At 35.4% G+C, this 22726-nt stretch overlaps 3 long non-coding RNA genes across 3 annotated transcripts; 1 reads left to right on the forward strand and 2 right to left on the reverse strand.

The window, feature by feature from the left end:
* Nucleotides 1-1346: 1346 nt before the first annotated feature.
* On the reverse strand, nucleotides 1347-3301 carry LOC126816972 (uncharacterized). The gene is made up of 3 exons (XR_007678688.1): nucleotides 3154-3301; nucleotides 1940-2238; nucleotides 1347-1746 (listed from the first exon to the last, which is right to left on the reverse strand). It is a non-coding gene; the product is annotated as an uncharacterized LOC126816972 (long non-coding RNA).
* A 3215-nt stretch (nucleotides 3302-6516) lies between these two features.
* On the reverse strand, nucleotides 6517-15263 carry LOC126816980 (uncharacterized). The gene is made up of 4 exons (XR_007678697.2): nucleotides 15177-15263; nucleotides 13706-14052; nucleotides 12591-13508; nucleotides 6517-6758 (listed from the first exon to the last, which is right to left on the reverse strand). It is a non-coding gene; the product is annotated as an uncharacterized LOC126816980 (long non-coding RNA).
* LOC130012158 (uncharacterized) lies at nucleotides 7864-11490 on the forward strand. Its single transcript, XR_008787501.1, has 3 exons — nucleotides 7864-8781; nucleotides 9042-9129; nucleotides 10277-11490. It is a non-coding gene; the product is annotated as an uncharacterized LOC130012158 (long non-coding RNA).
* Nucleotides 15264-22726: the final 7463 nt, after the last annotated feature.

Below are 22726 nucleotides of genomic sequence, written 5' to 3' on the forward strand. Positions count from 1 at the left end.
TAGAAAGCAACAGTCTGGGCCACCGTAGAGCCAACTTCATTTCGATTCCGGGCACGGGACCTCGCTTTTTTAATCCCATTCGAACGACTATACGTTGTCCCTTGTCAGGCTCTACATCCTACAGCACTGACAAGTCCATGCATCAAAAAACCCGATGAAGGTTATTGAAGTTAGAGAGCAAAGAAAGATTCGACTGAAGACTTAAAATCGATTACAGAATACAATACTATCTGTGCAAGAAGAGATAAAAATTGTTTAGAACTATTAAATTTTCTAGAACTTCAAACATTTCCGTTTATTATAATCCATGTCCAAGTATAAATGCCGATACGGTAGTCAGTGGACATGCGTATAAACTGCACTTCCGAGGCGAGAAGACGAGAAGTCGAGGGAGCGAGAACACGAGAGGACGAGATTAACTCAAAGGCGAGGGAGAGAGGGAGCGAGAACACGAGGTTTTTCAAAGGCGAGAACACGAGAAGACGAGAAGTCGAGGGCGAGAGTGCGAGAACACGAGGTTTTTCAAAGGCGAGAACACGAGGGAGCGAGAAGTCGAGGGACGAGGGAGCGAGAAGTCGAGGTGAAAGTAATCTCGTCTTCTCGTGTTCTCGCCCTCGACTTCTCGCGGCGAGAAGACGAGATTCTGAAATGGCCGCAATAGGCTTCCATATGCCTCCGGTGTCACAGATTGTCAACATTTTATACAATTTCATTTGCGCCCCCCCCCTCCCAATATATATTTCAAGGCTACGCCTCTGTACTCGACACAAACTAGGTCATTTCAGGATTAACACACGGTTTATTTTTATTTCAATAATTCGCTTGCGCATAGGGGAGGAAACCGGAGGACCCGGAGAAAACCCACGAGGTTGGAAGGCGACACTACTCCTTGTCATGTACAACCGGGGAATCGAAACCACTCAATGACAGATCTTATAATACAGCGCGCACGTGCTAACCATTCGGCCATCCAACCCCAATCCGGATATGACGTTGAGAATGTGGCAGTGCTCCTGGAATATTTGACTATTGATGTCAGGCTATACATTATAGGTCGTTACCATGTAAACGGTGATCTGCTGCACATCGCTCGAACGAATGGGTTAGAAATGGAAGGTATACCCTGTCACGTGTACAATACTTATAGTTAACGGAGTAATGTTTTGACAAAGGGTTGTACTGGATGATGTTCACAACCCAGATTAGCTCTACTGTGTATACAGTCAACACTAGAGGGATCAGTACCTCAGATCAGATTAATGTATGCTGGGGTAAAAGGGTACTCACTAACCAGTAGATCGTTGGCTGTATCCCGTTGTTGGACGAGAATGGTACAGTATAAAATGTATACGCTAGATGTTTATTTTAAATACAGTAGGTGTAATTATATACAATACAATATAAATTGTCAATTAACATTTAAATTTTAATACCAAACCGATATCATTTAACATTTAAATTCTAATATGATACAAACTAGGCATACTTTGGTATCAATACAATCAAACTATCTGATTAGACTTGTACCGCCAGTCGACTATATCACCCTCACCTACACCGTAATGTGATAATGATAGATCTTTGTTGTTGTAACGGTGGTAGATGAACTTATCTTGTTTTACACTGTAGATACCAGTAATACAACGAACACCACGATCTCTACCATACTTCCTTCTACACTCCTCCTGTACCATAGATTCTAGTTCAATTACAGTTTTATCTCTACTTATAGTCATCTCACGACCACTGTAAATACAGGTAAATATATATTATATTATACCTACTATTGTAAATACAGGTAAATATATATTATATTATAATACCTACCTCTATAGATACATGTTAAATAAAACATGTAGTTTATACTTACATACAAACGATCGCGATACCGGTAAATATATATTATACTATAAAACATGTACATGTAGTTTATACTTACACATCAATGATCTTAAGAGTAATCATATCCTCCTCCTCTTCCTCCTCCCCCGTGTCATCCATCTGATATTCTGGTTCCTCGGTGTTTGTATCATCATTATTATTTTCTAACGCGGCCATTCTTTCCTCCAATTGTTTGACTCGGTCTTTTAATTCACCCACCTCTTCCCGCAGGTCAACCACCTCTGATTGAAGTTGATTCCTCTGGTGGAATACATTACCATTTCCAATCTGCACCTCATCACCGTTAACATGGTATGTATTGTATGTATTATACGCCAGGTTGTTGTTTGTTACGTTCTGAATAATATATTATAATATATACATAAAACATTTTATAACAAAAAATAATGTGTACATAATACATTTAGACTGGTTTTATATATTGTATTGATAACAGATATTGAGAAAAAACATTCATAATAAATAACGGGAATTCCCACAACTTGAACTAGTTTCAACCAGTTACTGTTTACGTCATTGTTCAATTGTTGACGTCATATTATAAATTTAATCAATCAGGGGTGATAATTTGTATGTAGGTAAAGATTTTTAAAAAAGATTAGAAAACACAAAACTTTCAAACACAGAGACCAATATATGATTTGTTTTTTAGTTACTGTAGTCATGTGGTGCAATTTCCTTAATCTTACCTCACATTTGAATGGTATGGTCAGGGGGTAGGACCAGGGGGTCTAATGGGAGCGCATTAGACCATAAGGTATTTCATTGAATCACGTGTCTTGTTTGTTAGAGAACCCTATTATTGAAATCACATTTATTTATTTATTGAAACCGAGATGATCAACCTGTTTCAATATTTCTATCAGATATTTGTTTTTTTGTTATAAAGATTATAAAAGATTAAGATGAAAGGAATGTTAAAATAAAATTTTAAAAATTAAGAAATGGCATGGATTTAACATTGACGTTTATAAGCAGAATTACCCGTCTGTATCCCAAATTGTTTAAATGGAGTTCCCCCCCTTTCAATAAAAAAATCTGCTCACAGATAATTGTCATCATATACTAATATGTTAAATCATTTGTATTTCTGCTATAATTAAACTATTTCAAGATTTACAGTTTTAGATAATTTAATATAATAGTCTGACTCGACGAATAAACAGTTGATCAAAGTAGATCATCTGCTCAACATGTACAAACAGCAAGTTTTAAATATTGATTATATCTTGTGTATAACGTTGTACTCACATGATTAGACATTATTTATAATGTGATTTGGGTTACAAAACACGTCAACCAGATGTCTTGAATTATCTACACTACAAAACGATGGCGACGCTGTACAAATCAAACGGGAAGTATTTATTTTTTAGAAGCCCCTCATGGAAAAAACCATTTATTTATAGTAACTATTTCAGTTTCGTTGTAGCCTAGATTGTCAAGACCCCGGCTAAAAGCTATAAAAAGAGTTAATATGATAGTAGAGTCTACTGTATGTATTATTACGTCAGTATTATATTGATAAAGAGAAATGTCAAGGTTGATAAGTGATCCGTGTCGTTTGATGTTAACAACAACTGAGGTCCACCCATGATGTACCCATTAGCGTGAACATAAAATAACCATGTATAAACAATTTGATAACTTTACTGTCCGTGACCATTTATAAACAATATGATAACTTTACTACCCGTAACCATGTATAAACAATATGATAACTTTACTACCCGTAACCATGTATAAACAATATGATAACTTTACTACCCGTAACCATGTATAAACAATATGATAACTTTACTACCCGTAACCATGTATGAACAATATGATAACTTTCTCTCAAAATGAACAAAGTATTGCTCTATTAATATTTAAATTTTCCAATCATAAATAGTTATTTTCCCGATGGTATTTTGATTTTTAAAACTTGTGAATGCGATACATTCAGTATTAAAATAAACAAATATAAGCTTAATATTGTTAGATCACAGCTGTTAGGTCTATTTATTGCTCGTTGTTGAATCGTTACACCAATATGGGATAACAACGGTTATTATTGCACTATCGTCACGTGATGAAAACAGTCAAAACGTCAGGCGTGTATTCAACAACGGGAATACCCACAACACGAACCTGTTTGAACAAGTTATTGTGAAATTACCGAACGCATATTTAATAAATTTTATAGTATTGAATCAAGTGTCTTGGTTTGTTTTTGTTTTTTGCTCTCCTGTTTTTGAAAGTTGCGAGTCGCAACATCTGAAAATACGATGATCTACAATGAATTCTTTCGGCCACCATGACAAACATAAATGACTGGAATCATATGTTTAAACAATCTACCAACATAAGACTACTTCTATTTCCACGATAATTAGATCATTTCCATTTTCACGATAATTAGATCATTTCCACGATAATTAGGTCATTTACATTTCTACGATAATTAGATCATTTCCTCCACACTGAAAAAACACTTGTGTTGGATCTCAACACAAGTACTTGTGTTAAAACTAATCTACACAAGTTATGTGTTGTTTTGCATTGCATTAACACAAACTTGTGTCGATTTATAAAATCTTGTGTTTTTTTCATATCATTAACACAAGTAATGTGTACCTTCCAAGATTTGTTTTCTTTTTTAAAAAAAAACTCCATACAAAGTCTGAATTCGGGAGTCGTCAAGTTTTTAGAAAAGTAATAAAGGGCTTAATTCACATCTCGAAAATCACATGCTGTTCTTCACTGGAAGGGTGTGAGTACCAATTAATCGGACAATTGCCAGACAGACTTGAATGTTAATTGATGTTAAGTTGTCTGTATAGTTAAAATGTCTGTCTTTTTTTATTGACCCAATAAACTGATAGATCAAATGAATATATAGTGTACATGTGATTTTCAGCACCCTGGTGTTTTCGAAAATTGATTCAATGTACAATGAACAAAAAAATGAGTAAAACTCTTAATAATGTAATTGGTTGATGTAATCGAAATTGGACAGTATTGGTTAACTGAAAAGTAACCAATCAAATTTAATTGATCATCCACGTGTATCTCATAATCGACTTATTGATATAATGTTTCTCCAAGTTATCTATACTTTTTGTCTGCGATATCACTTCGGTGGAAGCGGACGTAAAATACAACTAACTAAGAAGAAGTATCTATACTTTAGTCATTGCGACAAATTCTTTCTTTGATATTATATCAGCGACATTCAGTTAGATAGATGTAGTGAAGTTAGCATCAACAGGGTGCTTTAGCCGTGATATTTTAAAAAAAATTATAATGGTCACATAGAATACCAGACCGCAGGTTTGTAAATTTTTACAAAAAATAAAACCGTGTATTTAATTTAGCATGTATATATTGCTTCTATGTATATAATAATTCGTTTCGTTTAAAACAGTCAGATTTAGAACTACTGCCACTGACTGCACCGGAAGTCTATTTATATAATGGCGCCACAAAGAAATTTTTTTTGATGTGTTCTAAAAGACCGACTTGAAATTTCTATAAATTTTTCTGGGGGAGACAGGCCCCAACAAATCCCCCGACGGTGCGTTTCACGACTTTGGCGCAAGACGGTGACCTTGAAGAGACGTCGAAAACCATTTAATAGACATAGTAAAAGTCATATCTTACGAGATTATCGCTGGTCTTGTCAGAAAATGCTATTTTATATATGACCAGTTTGTGTTTGAAAAATTTAATTATTTATTCTCCCACCATTAAAGCACACTAATTACGAAATATCGCTCTCAGAAACTTCATGGTTTCTTTTGCAATTTGTTTGGGGTAAGACGTTATATAAATAATATCAATCTGTCTACCACACAAATTTAACAGATACAAATGCATGTTATTCCACAGGTAGACAGACAGGGCCTCCTTTGAAGGGACTCAGTGAAGGGAACGCGGTTGGTTTAGAGTTTGTCTGACCCCTTTGAATATTTGCGTCTCATCTCCAATGAAAACAATCATGTTGCTCTCATGCTGTTCTCATCCAGAATCAAACATATATCGTACCTGAGATTTGTTAGCATGTTCCACACAACCCAACATTTATCGGCACCGGGATTAAGGGTGTATATCTTTGTTTCTAACGCTTATTGGGAATACGCCACGAAACTACAATAAAAACTTATTTACAAAAACATTCTAAAGAGGGAAAACTGACATATTTCAAGCTTTACTGTATTTAAAGAAATAATTTAAATCAGTCGGCTGAAACCCCGTCTCCGCTATTTGTTCAGTCATTCTTTAGGTATAGTGCCAGTTTCCACCGACAATGATATTGCAAACAAGTGTCCAATCTATAAAAGCACACATTCCTACAAAATGTTTCTTTAGTCAAGTGAAACAATAAATTCATAACTATGCGAGGGTGTGGTGAGTAAATTCGTGGTAACAAGTGTGAATAGGCTAATGTGACATAGAACAAGGTCACATTGATGTTGACAAATACGTGAGACGATATGAACATCAACTAAAATATATGTAATGTGATTCAGCTGCAAGGTGATATATGCATATATGCAGCATAGATAATTAAAACTTCTATTCAAGTTAAACCAACTGTATCTATTTATTTAAGTCTTACGTGGAGCTGAATACATTTTATGATTTATTTTCATCTATTGGTGGTTAACAGTGTGTAACTAAAAACTAAAATTGGATCTTATTATTGCCAATGATATAATGTACATGTAATAGCAAGTGTATATATATTTTTTGTTCAGTCTGTACACAGTAACATATCTGAGAACCATATTATTATCATTTCTGCCCAAGGCTCCCTGTGCCTTATAGTTAGCAGTGATACAAGGCAATTACCAATTTTCCATGTTCTTGGCCTGAAGAAATAAAATAATAAAAGTCAAGTTTTTATTATTATGCAAGTGGAAAAATACAATTATTCATAGTATGATTTGAATAAATACAACTGATTTGAAGTTGGAATTATTATTTGTCTAAGATGACTGGGCATTTACAAATTGAAATAGCTACTCTTCGTCAAGAAAATATTGCCATCTACGAGAAGCATGTCAACTTGCAGCTCACGGATTATCGTTAACAATTTCTAGGGGCTTGTAAAAAAAGATTACATGTCGTGTAAATATTTATTTTGTTTTTTTGTGTAGGTCATTTTCAAATAAATTCATCAGCATATTTTTCGTTTTAAATAAATATAAAACTTTTATGAGAAACGATGATTATCAAAGAACCGTAAGTGCAACTAATGTTTTATCGTTTGGTTGAGCCTTTTACTAACCACGTGTTTCATGTTAATAAATATTTTCTTTCGTGTTTTGAATTGGCCTATTTCTAATAAATTATCCCGAGTCCCAAACGTCGTTAATCCGAGTCCCAAACGACGTATACCAAAGTCCCAAACGTCGTATACCCGAGTCCCAAATGTCGTGGTCATATGTTTTTGAGTCCCAAATGACGCGAGTCCCAAATGACTTGAGTCCCAAATGACGCGAGTCCCAAATGACTTGAGTCCCAAATGACATGTAATCCGTTGTTCAACCTCTGTGAGTCTGTGTAATATTTAATATTAGGCCCCATTTTTGCCTGATTCAGTCACAGTTAATAAATAATGGAACTAGAATCAGCCTGTGGAAGTTTCTCTATAGTTTTATTATTTTTTCCAGTCAGTGATGATATGTGACTCTTTCCACCTTCCAGCGACGAGGATTAGCCTACTTCCGTTTCCACCCTTTTCCTGCACACAGTCTCATTCTACATGTATTAAAAATTGGTATGTACTGTAATATTAATTATGCACGAACCTACATGTAGAGTTGTTGCAAGATGGGTCCTTATATCTACTTAGCCTCCAGACGCTAGGTCGTTTCGGGAAAAAGGACAGGTACGGTTAAATTTAATATGAATAATTCGCTTGCGGGTATGGGTATTTAGCAAAAAGAGGAACAAAAGGACCCAGAGATTAGAGAAGGTATGCTTCAATTTAATATGAATAATTCGCTTGGCGTAGGGGTACATGTATTTAGAAAACGGAGGAAACCGAATGACCCAGCGAAAAAACTCAAAGAGATTGGACAGGCGACTCTACTCCTTGAAATTGAAACCATGCCACTTAGCACAATGACAGACCCTGTGATTTCATGCGCATGCATTACCTACTAGACCATTCCCCCCAGCCCCACCCCATATCGAATAAAAGTATGACTTATTTCAAATATGATATTTACATATAAAGAAAGTAGAGAGACTTCAATCTTACTAGAAAAATACTAGATTACCTGAAATGAAATGGGGTTTAAAGACAACGTCCTACTGGTCAGCTCCGACTGGTCTAATGCATTGTGCTAAGTGAAAATGTTTGTCTGGGCAGCGACACTATGGCCTACTCTCATACCGAATTCAAACTGCCAAGAGAACTTTTATGTGTACGCCAATGTGTACATTGGATCTCAGGGGAAACCACTCTGCAAAATCAAGATGAGCTTTCTCGGTCAACCCCAAGAGATAACCTGTGGCCTCAATGCTAGTGTGCCAGCACCTAATTTACTCAGTCACCATGGCCATCTTCTAATTACTGCGACAGTGAAACCATGTGACAAACAAGGATTATTAAGATAGACTTTTACGGCTTAGGTAGTTCCTTGGGATTAAAACTTTTGATACATATAGATACATTAGTTTCAATTTCATATCACACAGTTTGTATATATGGTAAGGTAGCTTTAATCGTAAATTACATATCATGTATTTATTTTTTCAGTTTCAATATTGGATGTATATGCAAATCTCCCAGAAAAAGATCATGTAATAACAAAAGAAATTATAAAAGAAAAAAATGGAAGAAGAAATGGCTGGAAAAAATGATGATAGAGCAGCTTTTTCTTGGTGGGTAACTATTCAATTCTAATAGAAAAGATTGTTATGCTATTTTGAAATCTAAAATTCAGTTTAGTATAGTAAAACTGTACACGTCATGTATGAGCAGAGACAGAATCTTAGTTATATGTAGATATCACTGTCTCATCTGTGGCAAAGCAAACCAACACATGAAACAAAACAAATGTAATTAAATTAACATTTTTTTAATTAATCAAAACTGTCTAGTCAATTTAAGCCAACTAATACATTGCCATTTTTTTTTTCAGTTACCCACCTCGGAAGATCAAGTTGGAAAGGGCTATTGATATTGTGGAGACGTTTTCTCACAGTTCTTGCTTATCAGACAAAGACTATGTAAGTACCATGCATATTTGCTTTTTAAATCAGGAACTGGTTCTATACACTTGGTGGGGGGGTTGGATGGACGTTAAACCCCATTTCTCTCTCTCTCTCCTAAATATTGAGATTTTTGTTTACTTTTAAACTGCATATATTGAAGGTATCAGGAGCTTTTTATGGCTCCCGTACAATTTTATAAACATGAAGGACTGTACCTTTTGAATATTAAGCCATCAAATTATTTTATAATTTTGAAAATGAAATGAAATGGGGTTTAACATCCTACTGTTTTGCTCATAAATTGGGCTAATGAAGACGGGCATACGCCATACAGTGTGCTATGAAGGGATTTTTGCCCGGCCAGCGGCGCTACAGCCTACTCTTATATCGAATTCCAATTGCCAAGGAATCTTTTACGTGCACGCCAATGTGTACACGGGACCTCGGTTTTTCGTCCCATCCGAACGACTAGACAGCTGTCCTTGTCAGGTCCTCCGTCCTGTATCACTGACAAGGGGAAAACACGCAAAATGTAAGTAACATATATATTTGTATTTTTAATCAGAAAGTACTTCTATACACTTGCTTGGTAATCTAGTTATTCTTCTTGGGGCAATGCCTAATACTCTGCTGTTTCAAGTACTTGGCATGCTTGATTTTTGCCAATCACATCCATTGATTTCCTTCAAGTTGCGATAGGCCCTACATGTATGTGTATTTTTACAGTAAATAGCAGTAAAATAATGATGGACAGTATTTTACTTTCAAATAGATTTCAATAGATTTTAAAGGGTAATATCCAATTTGTTGTCAATGGAAATAAAAAAAGAATGGGTCCAAAAATAATTAGACATTGCCAAGTAAATAGGTGCTGCCATGATGTAGTAGGGAATCTGAATTTGCAGACAATACATGTATGAAAGGGTGAATAGTTGACCTATTATGAGACTTCAGTCCCAAATCTCAAGACTTTTTTCTGACTTCTTACTCATTTGATTTGAGCATAATAATCTGCCTGGGTCTGTAACTGGACAAGACACAATAAGCGTTACGCAAAGTTGAAACCAAATAGAGACTCGGTCTCGATGTGGCAAAATAAATTGTTTATTTAAACGTTGTGAACCATAGAAAGTATTCTTATTGCCTACTTTTTATTTTTTAGGTTGGAACACCATTGAAAGAGTATTTGCTGTATGATAACAACAAGAAAACCCAAGCATCAATTTATTTTATACTTCTGGGAAAGAATGCATTTGACCCAATTTTTAAATATTTATTTTTTGTTATTAATGTTAAATTTTTTTCCAAAACACAATTAGATTTTAATTCTCTTCAGAAATGTATGTATAATATAGCAAGTAAAGTGACATATAAATCACTTAGAATTTGGTTAGAAATCATAAAGTATTTAATAGGCATTACTAGAAACCAAATGTAGATCAAATACACCCAGAATTACAAAAAACCTTGACCTACATAAAGGTGACTTTCCCTTGCTTATGAAATGAAATACGGTTTAGTATCCTACTTTTCTGTGTTCTTAGAGTGATTCTGCCCTACACCCTACTCTTATATCAAATATTTCAACTGTCAAGGGTTCTTTAACGGGAACCCGGGGGGTGGGGGGCAATGATTAACACGCACACATTTGATCAGGAAGTCTGTCATTGAGTCAAATAATTCAATTGTCAAGGGTTCTTCTAAGTGAACGCAGTGGGGATGGTTTCGATTCCGGGAATGGGGGAGGGGGTGGTGGATGGCCGAATGGTAAGCACGTGCGTGCGGTATCATACGGCCTGTCATTGAGTCAACTGGCGTGGTTTCGAATCCCCGGTTGTACGTGACAAGGAGTAGGGTCGCCTGTCCAATCTTGTGGGTTTTCTCCGGGACCTCCGGTTTCCTCCCACTGCTAAAGACCCCTATGCGCAACGAATTATTGAAATAAAATTAAACCATATGTTAATCCTGAAATGACCTAGTTTGTGTCAAGTGGATGTTAAACCCCATTTCTCTCTCTCTCTCTTTCGATTCCGGGCTTGTACCCAATTATCCCTTGCCACATCCAACACTACTGACAAGTGGGAACTATGCCGGAAAATCCAGTTGAAATTTCTCGGCCAACACCTTATACTCACTGAACCACTGTGGCTTATGACTTGTGATTGTATATAAATTTTTTGTACATATGATATTTTTTTATTTCAATCCTGTAATCTTGATGCTTTGCTTCTTTTATTTACAAAATATTCATTTTGTTTGGGTTTTTTTTAATGAGGAAAAGGTTTTACATCATTTTATTACTCCTGCAAAATAGTGCATTTTTCTTTTGTTAGTTTTCTGTGTATATTAGTTATTTCTATATGTCTCACAAATAGTGTGTTTTTGTAGCACTTTTCAGTTTTTGAAATAGTTTCAATTTAGTGCATAATTAATCTTAGTGCTTGGTTTGGATGTTATTAAATTTAGATATTATTTGAATTATATATTTTGGAGTATGGGGTAGGGATACTGTGTACATATCTTTATATTCTCAGTTATTGTTTTGGGGTAAAGAACAATTTATATAGCTATTTTATATTTTGTGATTGGTAAAGTGTGTGGGGTTAAGAACAATTTAAATAGCTATGTTATATTTTGTGATGGGTAAAGTGGGGTGTGTGTGTGTGAGGGTGTGTGTGTGTGTGTGTGTGGGGGGGGGGGGGGTCATTATATATAACACAATATAATTAGTATTAGAATTCTCTGTTTTTCTGTTAACATTTCAAATATCTATTTAGTTTTGATGTATTAATTTACTTTTTCCTATGATTTTATGAATAAATAATAATCTTACAAAAACAAAAAAAAATTTTGTTTCCTTCTTTTATCAAACTTTACAGCTCTAACAGAGCAAAGAGATGGGTCCTGCATAAAAAGGTTGCTATACTGTATATAAATTGGGGTAAAACACAACACAAGTTTTTGTGGATGGTTATACACAAGTTTGTATGAAACCACACAAGTTTCAGAAATTTCAACACAAGTTTCAGAAATTTTAACACAAGTTTCAAAAATTTCAACACAAGTATTGTGTAGATTTTCACACAAGTTTGTGCTGTTTGATAAATTTTAACACAAGTTTTGTGTTGTTTCAACACAAGTTTGTATTGTTAAATAGAGACACCTTACTTTGATGGTTGGAAATCAAAAAGTATCAAATAGGTATATCTAGTTCCCAACTATAGATTGTATATACACAAAATTACAAAAAAAAAACCACTTGAGATACATTTCCTTTTTAAGGTGACCTTCCCTTGCTGATAAAATAAAATAAGGTTTAACATCCTACTTTTCTGCTCGGTATGCCGTCCCAACCGAACGATTGTACACACACCATCGTGCCCCCCTCTCCTTCGCTTATTTAAATATTATGTACATATTACAGGGTAGCTCAGGTCAGATTAAGGTATGCAGAGGTAAAAAAGGTACACACTAACCCACTCAGTTGTTGGACGAGAATTCTGGAGAAAAGGGGGACCGCTGTGGCTCAGTGAGTAATACACTGGGTGCGTTTGGAGGTGGGGGGGGGGTCAATGAGTAAGCCACTGGGTCACCAACGGGTAGATCCTTGGATCTATCCCTTTGTTAGCCGAGAGCGTATGGTGTGGGGGCCGCGATGGTTGTATCTAGTTGTTGGACGAGAATGGTACAGTATGAAATGTATACTAATAGACTCTACATGAAAGATGTATATTTTAAATACAGTCGAATCCCCGGTTGTACGTGACAAGGAGTAGGGTTGCCTGTCCAACCTCGTGGGTTTTCTCCGGGTCCTCCGGTTTCCTCCCACTGCTAAAGACCCCTACGCGCAAGCGAATTATTGAAATAAAATTAAACCATATGTTAGTCCCGAAATGACCTAGTTTGTGTCGAGTGGACGTTAAACCCCATTTCTCTCTCTCTCTCTCTCTCTCTCTCTCTCTCTCTCTCTCTCTCTCTTTTAAATACAGTAGCTGTAATTATATACGATACAAATATAAAATTGTCAATTAACATTTAAATTTTAATACCAAGTCGACATGATTTTAACATTGTATGATTTAACTCAATACAATCAAACTACTTTAAAAGTCAATCCAATCAAAGAGACTACTTCCGCCACCACTGCCAGACACTATCACCACAACCGAACTATATCATCCCCCTCTACACCGTAATAAGACAATGGTAGATGTTTGATATTGTTGTTGCAGAATAGGTAGATGTACTGATTCTGTTTTACATTGTAGATACTACCAATACCACCACCACCAGCATCTCCACCATACTTACTTCTTCTATATTCCTGTATTATCTGTTCTAGTTCACCAACAGTTTTACTTCTACTTATACTTATAGTCATATTACCATTCATACTGTAAATACAGGTAAATATATATTATATTATACCTACTACTGTAAATACAGGTACATATATATTGTATTATAGTTTTATAGTCGTCTCAGCATAATCATTTTAACTACAGAAAAATATATTATATTACTATTGTTATATATCTACTGATGAAGGTAAAACTATATTATAAAATATGTAGTATATACATGTACTTACTAATGAATTTTCAGAGTAATCATATCCCCATCCTCCTCCTCCTCGTCGTCACCCATCGGATATTCTGGTTCCTCAGTGTTTGTATGTACATTGTTATATTCTAACGCGGTCATTCTCTCATTCATCTGATATTCTGGCTCCTCAGTGTTTGTATCAGTATTAGTCTGTAATTTAGCCTCCAGTTGTCTGACCCTTTCTTTTAACTCATCCACCTCTTCTCTTAGTTCACCCACCTCCTCCCGTAGCTGATTGTTGATGTGTAATGTATTTTGACCATTTCCAATCTGCACCGCATCACTTCTTACATGGTATGTATTTGTAATATACATGTTGTTGTTGGTTCCGTTCTGAAATGAAATGAAATGGAGTTTAACATCCTACTGTTCTGCTCCTAAACTGGGCTAATGAAGACCGGCATACGCCATACAGTGTGCTATGAGGGAAATTTTTGCCCGGGCAGCGGCGCTACGGTCTACTCTTATATCAACTTCCAACTGCCAAGGGATCTTTTACGTGCACGCCAATGTTTACACGGGACCTCGGTTTTTGTCCTATCCGAACGACTAGACAGCTGGCCTTGCCAGGCCTTCCGTCCTGCATCACTGACAAGGGGAAACCACGCCGGAAAATGGTTACGTTCTGAATAATATATTATCAGCGGTATAATTTTAATGTAGCTAAAACTTTTATAAATTTTATAAAACATAAAATGTTCAACAATTTGAGACTAATATACGATTTGTTTTTATTTACGGTAGCCATAAGCAATGGTAGGGTTGTGAATTTTGCCCTAACAGCTTAATTTACCTGGTATTCAGGGGGTGGGGGTGGGTGTTTGAGTGATCCCCGGCTGAGTGATCTAACGCGTGCGCTTTAGATCATAAGGTATGCCATTGAATCGCGGGTCTTCGTTTAAATCTTGTGGATTTCTGAAGGTATTCCCGTTTCCTCAAACTGCTATACACCCTTGCGCGTGCAATCAAGTTATTAAATAAAGTTATCTGATATAACTAGTCAGGAAATGACGTCATTTCTTGTTTGGTTGGAAATATGTCTATATCCGACAATATTTGGATAGTTGTACTGAAACGCCACTGACCTGTAATTTGGTTTTTCAATCAACAATATGTGTTTAATACTTTGATATGATCAGATGAAACATTTACTCACAATTTGATGTAAAAATACTAGTTTTGTTTGATTGTGTAGATTTATTACAAATTTAGGAAAACAAGTGGTGATCTTTTCTCAGGGTTCAACATCGATCGTCACGTTAAAGCGTGGATATTTAGCAATACTTTGAAAGACGACAAAAACAAGCATGAAGGAAAACGAAAATCTTCAGACTTTCTACATGAGCTGTTATTGTGGTTCTGTCTAATAAACGAGTCTAAAAACAAGTTAAAACCATTGAAACAATAGTCACAACTAAAGAAATAGTTGTTAAGACATAGTTATTATATGTACTCACATGATCAGACATATTGATGCTATGATTTTGTAAACAAACACTGCGATATCTCCTAAACTACAACACAACCGTCCTCTACCGATGCTACACTGAAAAAAACCTTGTGTTGAATCTCAACACAAGTACTTGTGTGAAAATTATTCTACACAAGTTATGTGTTGTTTTGCATTGCATTAACACAAACTTGTGTTCTTTTTAATGCATTAACACAAATCTTGTGTTTTTTCCATATAATTAACACAAGTAATGTGTACCGTCAACAAATATATTTTTTTTTTAAATTTGAACTCCATACAAAGTCTTAATCCGGGGTCCACAAGTAAGAGAAAGGTATTTTTTACTCAGACAATATAGCCAGACAGACTTGAATGCTAATTGGTGTTAAGATGTCTGTAGTTAAAATAAAGTTGGGCCCAATAAACTGGTAGATCAAAAGACCTGTTGAGCGCTCATGCCCGGTGTTATTTTAACAATTGACTCCAAATGCGTTGACAAGAAAATAAGTAAAACTGTTATTGAATGTGATTGGTTGATAAAATCAACGTACTATAGGCTACATTTTGTCTGCGATATCATCTCGGTGGAAGCGGACATTACATGAAGTGATTTCACACAATTAATTTAACATTTAACAACGTGCTGAAATGATTTTGGAGCAGTGATATGTTTGACAAATGTAAGCTAATGGTCACATAGAATACAAGACCGCAGGTTTGAGAAAATTTATATAAAAAAAATAATACCATGTATGTAATTTAGCATCGATATTGTTTCTCTGTATAATGTTAGTATTTCGTTTCCTTAAAAAAAACTCCAACAATTTAAACCGGAAGTTCATGTTTATAATATGGCGCGGTCAGGAAAAAAATTTCGGCATGTTATTATCAAATCTGTTCAATTTTTCTGAAATCATGCTTAATTAACATTAAGGGTTTAGTTATACAATTAAGGTAGGGTGATTTATTTTACCTAGTTAACTACCTTGTATAGAAATGTATTTCAGCTACAAAATGTAAAGATAATTAACTCTAGTTAACCTAGTTAACTCTATAATAATAAATGAATTTAATATATTTTAGACAGAGAAGAAAACTACGATTTGGAGGTGTTCCAAAAGAAGCGGACCAACACGATGTCCGGCAACAGTAATCCAGCAGAACCCGGTATACACACGGCTACCAAGATGAAAGTTACAGTAGGTTTAAAAATTATATATCAATTAAATTAAAAATTTATATATGTGTGTAAATAAATAAAATATAAATAAACCAATAATATATTTGTAGTTTAATATGTTTTATCTTATCATTACAGGCAAAGCATGAAGCCAAAGGAAATGTTTTTACCAAGTCATGTTCCTCATTAGCGGAGAGAGTTTTATCCAGTGTCGGTTCTGCAGAAGAACCCATTCATAGCAGACCACCCATGGCAGCACTTGTAAGGTCGCTACAAAGAACCCGACAGACTCTGCGACCAAAAGATCCCACTGACGTGTTGTCAAGCGTAAGTATTCATGCAATTAAATACCCATGTATATAAGAATTTATTAACATGTAATTAAATGTACAATTTTATTTATTTATTAACATGTAATTAAATGTAATTAAATGTACAATTTTATTTATTTATTAAAATGTAATTAAATGTACTTTTTTATTTATTTTTTGTTTTAGCCTGACGAAGATTTCATCGATCATAGTGCACCGGGATTTTATCAAAAAAGAGTAAAAGTTGGGGAAAGGCGCCATCACATTTTTTGTACTGATAGACAGATGCAACTACTCGCACGCGCAAAAACTTGGTATATGGATGCAACTTTTCGGGTGGTGAACAAGCCATGGTCTCAGCTGTTTTCCATCCACGCCTTCATTAAGACTGGAGAGACCACCCGACAGTTACCATTGGTGTTTTGTGTAATGTCGGGTAAAAGCCAAGACGACTATTATAAGGTAAATAGCACTTACTGATTGAATTACTATTAATAGTAAAAAAGGACTATTATTTGGGACCTTGAAATTGTCACAAATGGGTCGCACTAACAGCGACATTTGTTTCAGGCATATTTGTTTCATCGGTGACACGTCTGGTGTCATGTGAATGCAACGACAACAGCCTGGTTGATTGATTTGTTGATTGGAGTTCAGATGTCTACATTAAAATCGACCACTTTCAGGTTGCCGTATTCACGGCCAGGCAAGACCGACTTGAAATTTCTAGAAATTTTTCTGGGGGAGACAGGCCCCAACAATTCCCTCGACGGTGCGTTTCACGACTTTGGCGCAAGACGGTGACCTTGAAGAGACGTCGAAAACCATTTAATAGACATAGTAAAAGTCATATCTTACGAGATTATCGCTGGTCTTGTCAGAAAATGCTATTTTATATATGACCAGTTTGTGTTTGAAAAATTTAAAAAGAAATTATTTATTCTCCCACCATTAAAGCACACTAATTACGAAATATCGCTCTCAGAAACTTCATGGTTTCTTTTGCAATTTGTTTGGGGTAAGACGTTATATAAATAATATCAATCTGTCTACCACGCAAATTTAACAGATACAAATGCATGTTATTCCACAGGTAGACAGACAGGGCCTCCTTTGAAGGGACTCAGTAAAGGGAACGCGGTTGGTTTAGAGTTTGTCTGACCCCTTTGAATATTTGCGTCTCATCTCCAATGAAAACATCCATGTTGCTCTCATGCTGTTCTCAACCAGAATCAAACATATATCGTACCCGAGATTTGTTAGCATGTTCCACACAACCCAACATTTATCGGCACCGGGATTAAGGGTGAATATCTTTGTTTCTAACGCTTATTGGGAATACGCCACGGAAACTACAATAAAAACTTATTTACAAAAACATTCTAAAGAGTGAAAACTGACATATTTCAAGCTTTACTGTATTTAAAGAAATAATTTAAATCAGCCGGCTGAAACCCCGTCTCCGCTATTTGTTCGGTCATTCTTTAGGTATAGTGCCAGTTTCCACCGACAATGATATTGCAAACAAGTGTCCAATCTATAAAAGCATACATTCCTACAAAATGTTTCTTTAGTCAAGTGGAACAATAAATTCATAACTATGCGAGGGTGTGGTGAGTAAATTCGAGGTAACATTGATGTTGACAAATACGTAAGACGATATGAACATCAACTAAAAAGATATGTAATGTGATTCAGCTGCAAGGTGATATATGCATATATGCAGCATAGATAATTAAAACTTCTATTCAAGTTAAACCAACTGTATCTATTTATTTAAGTCTTACGTCGAGCTGAATACATTTTATGATTTATTGTCATCTATTGGTGGTTTAACAGTGTGTAACTAAAAACTAAAATTGGATCTTATTATTGCCAATGATATAATGTACATGTAATAGCAAGTGTATATATATTTTTTGTTCAGTCTGTACACAGTAACATATCTGAGAACCATATTATTATCATTTCTGCCCAAGGCTCCCTGTGCCTTATAGTTAGCAGTGATACAAGGCAATTACCAATTTTCCATGTTCTTGGCCTGAAGAAATAAAATAATAAAAGTCAAGTTTTTTTTATTATGCAAGTGGAAAAATACAATTATTCATAGTATGATTTGAATAAATACAACTGATTTGAAGTTGGAATTATTATTTGTCTAAGATGACTGGGCATTTACAAATTGAAATAGCTACTCTTCATCAAGAAAATACATGAATATTTTTCCCAATTCACCTGGATTTTATTGTAGGTCTTTGTACGTGAAATAGCTTTATTTAACGTCCGCTACCACCGAAGTGATATTGCAGAAAATTAACAAATTCGGATTCCCTTTTAAAGGAAATTGACTGCACTATCGCTGGATTGTATTATATAGGTCATGTCAGTTTTTTTCAAAATGGCGCCCAGAACACAAAACAAACATTGCAATTCAAGGCGGACTGGTGTCGAGGCTGTATACTAAGAATGATTTTTTGAATATTTAATCACACAGAAACACAAGTATGCACATGCAGTTATGATATAATATTAAATTAGCTTACCTCAAATACCCCGAAATATACTGTTTGGTCAGTTTGTCCGCCCGCCATATTTCTATTAGTCACACATCCTTCGACCAATTAAAATGGACGTATATTTTGTTTTAACCGAAACGAAAAATTTGCGTTATAAATAGTAAACGAGCTTGATTGACCGACCACTGCTAATGTTTTTTCGTGAAACGGTATAACTGCAATCAACACACGGCCGCCATTCTCGATGATTGACAACTCACGTTTTTCCTCATCCACCAAAGAACCGTTATGTTTCTTTGAACATACTGTAATAACATTGGGATTATCAGTTAATCAGCTTTAATTATCCCGCTTTGTTCGTTGCCATTTCTTATATTTTCCACAAAAAAACTTTGCCTTGTACGCACTAATTTATCAATTGGTATTGCCATCTACGACAAGCATGTCAACGTGCAGCTCACGGATTATCGTTAACAATTTCTAGGGGCTTGTAAAAAAAGATTGCATGTCGTGTAAATATTTATTTTGTTTTTTGTGTAGGTCATTTTCAAATAAATTCATCAGCATATTATTCGTTTTAAATAAATATAAAACTTTTATGAGAAACGATGATTATCAAAGAACCGTAAGTGCAACTAATGTTTTATCGTTTGGTTGAGCCTTTTACTAACCACGTGTTTCATGTTATTAAATATTTTCTTTCGTGTTTTGAATTGGCCTATTTCTAATAAATTATCCCGAGTCCCAAACGTCGTTAACCCGAGTCCCAAACGACGTATACCAAAGTCCCAAACGTCGTATACCCGAGTCCCAAATGTCGTGGTCATATTTTTTTTGAGTCCCAAATGACGCGAGTCCCAAATGACGTGAGTCCCAAATGACATGTAATCCGTTGTTCAACCCCTGTGAGTCTGTGTAATATTTAATATTAGGCCCCATTTTTGCCTGATTCAGTCACAGTTAATAAATAATGGAACTAGAATCAGCCTGTGGAAGTTTCTCTATAGTTTTATTATTTTCTCCAGTCAATGATGATATATGACTCTTTCCACCTTCCAGCAATAATTATTGAGAATTTACCAAGGACTCCATTGGCATTGAATCGAAGAAAAACAGGTAAACATCTCAATTAATTTTTATATTTTCTATTTTTTTTTTACCAATGTCCTTCAATGATTAGTGTATGTGAACATACAATCCAAAATAAAGTATTTATATGGCACTTACATGCAACAGAGAGAGAGAGAGAGAGAGAGAGAGAGAGAAATGACATAAACAAGGCCTTACATGTACTTGTATTTGAAGAATCAAGTAGTCCATGCTGTGCCTATATGCATACCGGTAATCAACTACGACGAAGATTAGCCTACTTCCGTTTCCACCCTTTCCCTGCACACTGTCTCATTCTACATGTATTAAAAATTGGTATGTTACTGTAATACTAATTATGCACGAACCTACATGTAGAGTTGTTGCAAGATGGGTCCTTATATCTACTTAGCCTACAGACGCTAGGTCGTTTCGGGAAAAAGGACAGGTAAGGTTATATTTAATATGAATAATTCGCTTACGGGTATGGGTATTTAGCAAAAGGAGGAAACAAAAGGACCCAGAGATTAGAGAAGGTATACTTCAATTTAATATGAATAATTCGCTTGGCGTAGGGGTACATGTATTTAGAAAACGGAGGAAACCGAATGACCCAGCGAAAAAACTCAAGAGATTGGACAGGCGACTCTACTCCTTGAAATTGAAACCATGCCACTTAACACAATGAAAGACCCTGTGATTTCATGCGCATGCATTACCTACTAGACCATTCCCCCCAGCCCCACCCCATATCGAATAAAAGTATGACTTATTTCAAATATGATATTTACATATCATCTTACTAGAAAAATACTAGATTACCTGAAATGAAATGGGGTTTAAAGACAACGTCCTACTGGTCAGCTCCGACTGGTCTAATGCATTGTGCTAAGTGAAAATGTTTGTCTGTGCAGCGACACTATGGCCTACTCTCATACCGAATTCAAACTGCCAAGAGAACTTTTATGTGTACGCCAATGTGTACATTGGATCTCAGGGGAAACCACTCTGCAAAATCAAGATGAGCTTTCTCGGTCAACCCCAAGAGATAACCTGTGGCCTCCATGCTAGTGTGCCAGCACCTAATTTACTCAGTCACCATGGCCGTCTTCTAATTACTGCGACAGTTAAACCATGTGACAAACAAGGATTATTAAGATAGACTTTTAGGGCTTAGGTAGTTCCTTGGGATTAAAACTTTTGATACATATAGATACATTAGTTTCAATTTCATATCACACAGTTTGTATATATGGTAAGGTAGCTTTAATCGTAAATTACATATCATGTATTTATTTTTTCAGTTTTAATATTGGATGTATATGCAAATCACCCAGAAAAAGATCATGTAATAACAAAAGAAATTATAAAAGAAAAAAATGGAAGAAGAAATGGCTGGAAAAAATGATGATAGAGCAGCTTTTTCTTGGTGGGTAACTATTCAATTCTAATAGAAAAGATTGTTATGCTATTTTGAAATCTAAAATTCAGTTTAGTATAGTAAAACTGTACACGTCATGTATGAGCAGAGACAGAATCTTAGTTATATGTAGATATCACCGTCTCATCTGTGGCAAAGCAAACCAACACATGAAACAAAACAAATGTAATTAAATTAACATTTTTTTAATTAATCAAAACTGTCTAGTCAATTTAAGCCAACTAATACATTGCCATTTTTTTTTTCAGTTACCCACCTCGGAAGATCAAGTTGGAAAGGGCTATTGATATTGTGGAGACGTTTTCTCACAGATCTTGGTTATCAGACAAAGACTATGTAAGTACCATGCATATTTGCTTTTTAAATCAGGAACTGGTTCTATACACTTGGTGGGGGGGGGGGGGGTGGATGGACGTTAAACCCCATTTCTCTCTCTCTCTCCTAAATATTGAGATTTTTGTTTACTTTAAAACTGCATATATTCAAGGTATCAGGAGCTTTTTATGGCTCCCGTACAATTTTATAAACATGAAGGACTGTACCTTTTGAATATTAAGCCATCAAATTATTTTATAATTTTGAAAATGAAATGAAATGGGGTTTAACATCCTACTGTTTTGCTCATAAATTGGGCTAATGAAGACGGGCATACGCCATACAGTGTGCTATGAAGGGAATTTTGCCCGGGCAGCGGCGCTACAGCCTACTCTTATATCGAATTCCAATTGCCAAGGAATCTTTTACGTGCACGCCAATGTGTACACGGGACCTCGGTTTTTCGTCCCATCCGAACGACTAGACAGCTGTCCTTGTCAGGTCCTTCGTCCTGTATCACTGACAAGGGGGAAAACACGCAAAATGTAAGTAACATATATATTTGTATTTTTAATCAGGAAGTACTTCTACACTTGCTTGGTAATCTAGTTATTCTTCTTGGGGCAATGCCTAGAACTTGGATGTTATTAAATTTAGATATTATTTGAATTATATATTTTGGAGTATGGGGTAGGGATACTG

The sequence above is a fragment of the Patella vulgata genome, chromosome 3 (assembly GCF_932274485.2).
Source record: "Patella vulgata chromosome 3, xgPatVulg1.2, whole genome shotgun sequence".
Taxonomy (NCBI): Eukaryota; Metazoa; Mollusca; class Gastropoda; family Patellidae; genus Patella; species Patella vulgata.